At 39.1% G+C, this 6,274-nt stretch overlaps 1 long non-coding RNA gene across 1 annotated transcript; it reads left to right on the top strand.

The window, feature by feature from the left end:
• Window positions 1–3,613: 3,613 nt before the first annotated feature.
• LOC121580257 lies at window positions 3,614–5,279 on the top strand. The gene is made up of 2 exons (XR_006003004.1): window positions 3,614–4,039; window positions 4,223–5,279. It is a non-coding gene; the product is annotated as an uncharacterized LOC121580257 (long non-coding RNA).
• The last annotated feature ends 995 nt before the right edge of the window (window positions 5,280–6,274 follow it).

The following is a 6,274-nucleotide window of genomic DNA, read 5'->3' on the forward strand; positions in this document are numbered from 1 at the left end:
CCATCTGTCTGCTACAAAATGGTATAGGTATTATCTCACTAAATCAAACGGACAAGGTGTGAAATTTTACAATCCCGGGTCAGTTGTAATAGGGGCTTGGGGTGAAATGTAACAGTTTAAGAAAATGCATAAATCATGAAATGCAATGAAATATTGAAAGCCTTTATTGAGAACATGGCTAGTTAAGATAAATTAAGAATAAAATTAAAATATATTAAAATTAAGATAGATAAGAGCGTCTGCTAAATGATGTAAATGTAAACATGAGAACAACATTGCCATGTTTAACATTTGTGTGGCAGACATAATAAAATAATAATACAAATCATAAAATGTGTATTATTTTTCAACTCTGGCCCTTCTCAACTAAACAACAACATCTGAACTAAACAACTGAATGTTTGTGGTGTGTGTTTGTGAGTTTGAGAGAGACAGAACGGTGGTGTGTGTGTGTGCGGGTGTGTGTGTGCGTGTGCATGTGCGCGTGCTGTGAGAGTGAATGTTGGACATGTTGTTGCAACTAACCCTGACCCTTGCAGCCATTAGCTAGCTTACATTTTAGCTACATGTTAAAACTTTTGCATTGCTAACTTACATCAAAGATACAGTGGCTTGCGAAAGTATTCACCCCCCTTGGCATTTTTCCTATTTTGTTTCCTTACAACCTAGAATTCAAATTGATTTTTTGGGGGTTTGTATCATTTGATTTACACAACATGCCTACCACTTTGAAGATGCAAAAAACTTCAGCGTGCATAACTATTCACCCCTCCCCCAAAGAAAATACTTTGTAGAGCCACCTTTTGCAGCAATTACAGCTGCAAGTCTCTTGGGGTATATCTCTATAAGCTTGGAAAATCTAGCCACTGGGATTTTTGCCCATTCTTCAAGGCAAAACTGCTCCAGCTCCTTCAAGTTGGATGGGTTCTGCTGGTGTACAGCAATCTTTAAGTCATACCACAGATTCTCAATTGGATTGAGGTCTGGGCTTTGACTAGGTCATACCAAGAAATTTAAATGTTTCCCCTTAAACCACTCGAGTGTTGCTTTAGCAGTATGCTTAGGGTCATTGTCCTGCTGGAAGGGGAACCTCCGTCCCAGTCTCAAATCTCTGGAAGACTGAAACAGGTTTCCCTCAAGAATTTCCCTGTATTTAGCGCCATCCATCATTCCTTCAATTCTGACCAGTTTCCCAGTCCCTGCTGATGAAAAACATCCCCACAGCATGATGCTGCCACCACCATGCTTCACTGTGGGGATGGTGTTCTCGGGGTGATGAGAGGTGTTGGGTTTGCGCCAGACATAGCGTTTTCCTTGATGGCCAAAAAGCTCAATTTTGTCTAATCTGACCAGAGTACCTTCTTCCATATGTTTGGGAAGTCTCCCACATGCCTTTTGGCGAACATCAAACGTGTTTGCTTATTTTTTTCTTTGAGCAATGGCTTTTTTCTGGCCACTCTTCCGTAAAGCCCAGCTCTGTGGAGTGTACGGCTTAAAGTGGTCCTATGGACAGATACTCCAATCTCCGCTGTGGAGCTTGGCAGCTCCTTCAGGGTTATCTTTGGTCTCTTTGATGCCTCTCTGATTAATGCCCTCCTTGCCTGGTCTGTGAGTTTTGGTGGGCGGCCCTCTCTTGGCAGGTTTGTTGTGGTGCCATATTCTTTCAATTTTTCAATAATGGATTTAATGGTGCTCCGTGGGATGTTCAAAGTTTCAGATATTTTTTATAACCCAACCCTGATCTGTACTTCTCCACAACTTTGTCCCTGACCTGTTTGGAGAGCTCCTTGGTCTTCATGGTGCCGCTTGCTTGGTGGTGCCCCTTGCTTAGTGGTGTTGCAGACTCTGGGGCCTTTCAGAACAGGTGTATATATACTCAGATCATGTGACACTTAGATTGCACACAGGTGGACTTTATTTAACTAATTATGTGACTTCTGAAGGTAATTGGTTGCACCAGATCTTATTTAGGGGCTTCATAGCAAAGGGGGTGAATACATATGCACGCACCACTTTTCCGTTATTTATTTTTTTGAATTTTTTGAAACATGTAATTTTTTTCATTTCACTTCACCAATTTGGACAATTTTTTGTATGTCCATTACATGAAATCCAAATAAAAAACGATTTACATTACAGGTTGTAATGCAACAAAATAGGAAAAACGCCAAGGGGGATGAATACTTTTGCAAGGCACTGTATCTACACACACTGGTTATAAAGCTGATATACATTTGGTTAATCTAACTACAAAGCAGGGGATGCCATCACAAAAACAAATTTGGTCAAATTACTTTCTTTATCTCAAAATCATTTTTTTCTCAATACAATCTGCAGTCTATCACAGGGTCTTGCTTCACATGAGGATTGAGGACTAAACTGACCATGTGCACAGTGAGTACATGATTCTAGCATGTTCCTGATTGGAGATATTGATAGTGGTACAACTATCCCGTTACAACCATCCCCAGTCTCCTTTACCCTATATAGCGCCACTGTGTTCAACATATTCATCATGGCAAAGTAACTCAACAATCCACCCACTGGGCGCACCACCTCATTTCAACGTGGATAATTGGGTAATATTTGGTTGAGACGTTGATCAATGAGTTTACAACCTATATTCACAGACTCAAAAATACATCCAAAAGTTAGTTAAATTTCCAATGTGTTATCACTATGATTTCAACCATCTAAAAGCACAACCAAATTCCAATGGAAAAACAATGTCAGATTTTTGGTTTAGTTGTCACCCAAATGTCTATCACTGTGCTTTCAACCATTTAAAAGCACACTAAAGTTGAAATACAATGTCAGATATTTTGTTTATTTATGCAACAGATTAATGTGTTATCACTGTTCTTCATCTAATAGCAGAACCAAATGACCTGGATTGCAGTTGAGATTACATTAAAAGTACAAAGTGCAAGTGAGATTCTGCACAGATTATTACAGCAATTGTGAAGATCTCTACAGACCTGCAACCTTTGCATGCTATCTTGAACATGCACGCCTTCTATGATTACAGAATACTTTTATAGTTACAGTAACCTCAATGTGGCCATGGATGTTGTTTCTAATTTTAAGGTTGAATGTTAAATTAGTTTGTAATATTGAATTGTGTTTGGTTGACAATACAACCAAATATCAACATTTAAAGGAGATGCATCTAGTGCTTGGATAGTTCCATGTGTTAGATGACTAATATTATGTAGTTGTTGAGCGGCTTCACTGCAAGTATATTGTATGTTTTAAATATTCAATAAATATATTAAACAAAAAACAAAAAAATCCATGTAGATTCCACCTCACAATACGTTGACAAATTACATTGAAACAACAATGATTCAACCAGTTTGTGCCCAGTGGGCAGTCTATATGTTATGTATTCTATATGTTATGTTATCATTGTAGACATTGTAAAGAGGAACTACTTTACCCATCAAATGAATGATTGTTGTCAAGGTGAAACAAATGGATATAGGTATACATTATGAATAGGTTACCTACAGCTAAATCAGTAGTATAAAAGAAAGTCTGACACCACAAATTAAAATATACTGTATCCATTGCCAGAATATCATTCTTCATCAGAAAAAACTGTTGGCTTGAACCCTGAGCTTGTTTGCGCTTGGACAGAATAGAGCCCAGTTAGTTGAAAGTACTAGATTAACATTATCTAGATACCAGACTTTTATGTTGTTTGTTTATACACATTTAGCACTTTTAGTAATTTCACAGAAGCAAAGTTTCCCGTGTGTGTGTGCATGTTTGCACACCTGTGTGTCCATGTAATTTACTCCTCAATGATTTGGTAAAGCTTGTGTTTTTGTGTAACTCTCAAGTCAGTGTTGCTGTGGTTTCCATTTGTTTTTCCCATCTAGAATTGGGCGAAAGGCCCTGTTGATCTGGTCCTATTTTCAGCTAGCCACGCTGGGCACCTGTACAGCCTTCTCACCCTCCTTCATGACCTACTGTGTCTTCCGCTTCATGACAGGCGTGGCAGTATCTGGGGTGATCCTCAACGCAGTCTCTCTCAGTGAGTCTCCCTACAACTGAGGTTGCCATTTTACTGTACCACTATAATGCTACTTATCAGCAGTATCCATATCATGAATTAACAATCTAGGATATCCCCATTTGATGGCTTAATGGTTGTATTTTAGGGGATTCCAGAGACTTAGCCAGACAATGTCTCTGTGTTTTCCTAACTGTTCCTAAGGTGTTACTCTGAGTCTGCCTGCTGGCTCGTGCTAAACTGCAGGTCTGACAAGTCCCTGATGGTAGAATGGATCATCCTGGAGGTGAGAGGGCTGGGTGTGAGTACAACTAACGATATGGGCATATTGAGGGGTTCCTGGAAGGGTGAGGTGATCTTGGAGCTCAGAGAAGGATTGGATGACCTGTGTGTGTGTGCGTGTGTGTGTGATTACAGTTTGTAATCACACACGCACATCCTGACACAATTTGAGGATGTGGAGGAGAAATGGTAAGGTCGTGCAGCTGCGACTCTCCATATAATTTACGTCTGTCTCAGACATGTTTTGGAATGTGATGGAAATGTGTGTTTTCCAGGGCTAAGAAGAAGCCAGGTGCAAAGAAACAGGCTGAAAAGGATACAGCGGCCCTTCAGGAGATGAACGAGGGAGCAGTTGATTGGGATGGGAAAACCATTGGGCTTAATGCTCTGTCAATGCTCTGTCAGATGGAAATATAATATAAGGAGGTATGACTGTACTGTATATTGAGAATGCTAGCAAACTGTTATACGTGGGTATCAAATTAAAGGCAGATGCATACATTCAACTGGATAGACACCTAGATTATTAAATTGAAACCAAAATGGAAACCGAATAGTTATCGTGGTATACAGGAGATACTGGTGTTTCTTTGCTAAACTATTGTTTTTCAGATTATCTTTGTCTGAATGGTTTCTTCTGCACAAGGCTGAAATGATCAACAGTGATGCTGTTGACAACTGCTGCCAATCTCATATCATTGTTACAGTTTGACTCAATTGTAGCCTTTTTTGTTATATGCAGTTTTTATTTAAAATGGATAGATAAATAATAAATAAGGCACTGTAGGACATTTATGACTTCAGCATGCAGTTTATGGTGCTTGTTTTGATTACCTTTGTTGCATTGTGGAACTATTTTGGATTGGACATTATAGCAAAATGTTTAGATCTTGAAAATGTGTTGGTAGCCTAGGCCACACATGACATTGTTTTGAATTATTGTGGTTTAATACAAAATAAACAGTAGGCCTATATGGTTCAGCAGTTGTTTTCTTGACATTTTGTTCTGTGCAGTTCTTAATATTTCGTTATAAAAAGCCAGTAATGGACAATATTCCATATCCAATTCATGAGAGCGAGAGAGAGAGAGAGAGAGAGAGAGAGAGAGAGAGAGAGAGAGAGAGAGAGAGAGAGAGAGAGAGAGAGAGAGAGAGAGAGAGAGAGAGAGAGAGAGAGAGAGAGTGCGTGTGCGTGTGAGCACTGTGTGTGTGTTTGAGCACTGTGTGTGTGAGCACTGTGTGTGTTTTTGAGCACTATGTGTGTGAGCACTGTGTGTGTGAGCACTGTGTGTGTGTTTGAGCACTGTGTGTGTGCATGTAGGGCTGTGGCGGTCACCAAATTTCCTCAGCCGTTGATTGTCAAGTAAATAACTTTCGGTCTCACGGTAATTGACTGTTAATTAACATAAAAACATTTAGCATCTCCTGGCTTACACACATAGCCTACAAGCAACTGATGCAGACCTTTGGAACATCTACATTTAAAAAAGTATAATAAATCCATGTAATATAGCCTACACCTTCACAATAAATCCATTATTTATTTTTGTCAGGTCTAAAGAAGCATGATATGAAGAAAATGTAGTCTATTTCAGAAGAACAGAATAGCATACTCTGAGTTGTCCTTATGTTATGTCCTGATGTGGCTATGCCAAATGGCTGTGGGCTACACTAGTTCATTTAGCAGGCAAGATTTGCTTAGAATTCAGTGGCATTATTATATAGTATGAAGAATACAATTGAACAAAGCTGAATAAAATAGAAAGGATTTTCTCCAAACCATTTGAGGGAGTGTGCACATGTGACTATTCTGTGTTGAGCGGTTAACAAAGAAACAGGTACTCCTATATGCTTAATTTAGAGTTAATAATGTAACTTTAGTTGTTCTACAAACGTTGGGCTATATGTTTAGATTTTTAATACACTACCAGTCAAAAGTTTGGAGACACCTACTGATTCAAGGGTGTTTCTTTAT

The sequence above is a fragment of the Coregonus clupeaformis genome, chromosome 13 (genome assembly GCF_020615455.1).
Source record: "Coregonus clupeaformis isolate EN_2021a chromosome 13, ASM2061545v1, whole genome shotgun sequence".
Lineage (NCBI taxonomy): Eukaryota > Metazoa > Chordata > Actinopteri > Salmoniformes > Salmonidae > Coregonus > Coregonus clupeaformis.